Raw genomic sequence first — 866 nt, 5'->3', positions numbered from 1 at the left:
GGCTTAATCAAAAGACAATATACATGGAACATTGCATCCTAAATGCAACAAAAAGAGCAGTGAAAGCAGGAGGGAATTGCTACCAAATACCATCATGTGTTCCAGTGACTATTTTCCTTCTGTCTTGTGATGGTGCTAGGAGTCCAGAGTAGAGCTCTTTGTGTCTCTCTCAACACCAAAGTGGAATAGTGCATTTCATCAGCCTGGAGTTACCCTGGCAGCTTGTACCCTGGACTGCCAGTGCCCAGGAACACATTTCTGACAATACCAGCACAAACAAACCTGCATCACAGACCTCAGAAGAAACATTTGATTTAATCAAATGCTTGCTAGCACATATGGTGGGTTGACTTTGTGGTGGGATGGATGCCAGGTGCCACCAAAGTTGCTCTGTCCTTCCCCTCCTCTGCTGTACAGGTGAGAGAAGATCCAATGAAAGGCTTGAGATAAGGACAGGGAGAGACCACTCACCAAGTACCGTCATAGGCAAAACTGACTCAACTTGGGGAAAATTATTTTAATTTATTGCTGATCAATTCAGTGTATGATAAAGGGAAATGAAACCAAATCTTAAAAATACTCTCCCCCACCCCGCTCTGTGCCTTGGGATCATTTTTACCCTGATTTTCTCTACCTCCATCCCTACCACCCAGCAGTCCACAGTGATGAGGAATTGGGGTTGTGGTCAGTCCATCACATGTTGTCTCTACCCTGCCTTCCTCCTCAGGAAGAGGAGTTCTCACAGTCCTCTCCTCCACAAACTTCTCCAACGTGAGTTGAGTCCTTCCATAGGCTGCAGTTTTTCATTAACTGCTCCAGCATGTGTCCCTTCCATGGAGTTCAGTCCTTCAGGAACAGGCTGCTTC

This window comes from Coloeus monedula (assembly GCF_965178545.1).
Source record: "Coloeus monedula genome assembly, chromosome: Z".
Lineage (NCBI taxonomy): Eukaryota > Metazoa > Chordata > Aves > Passeriformes > Corvidae > Coloeus > Coloeus monedula.
Note: the sequence above shows the minus strand (reverse complement) of the source record.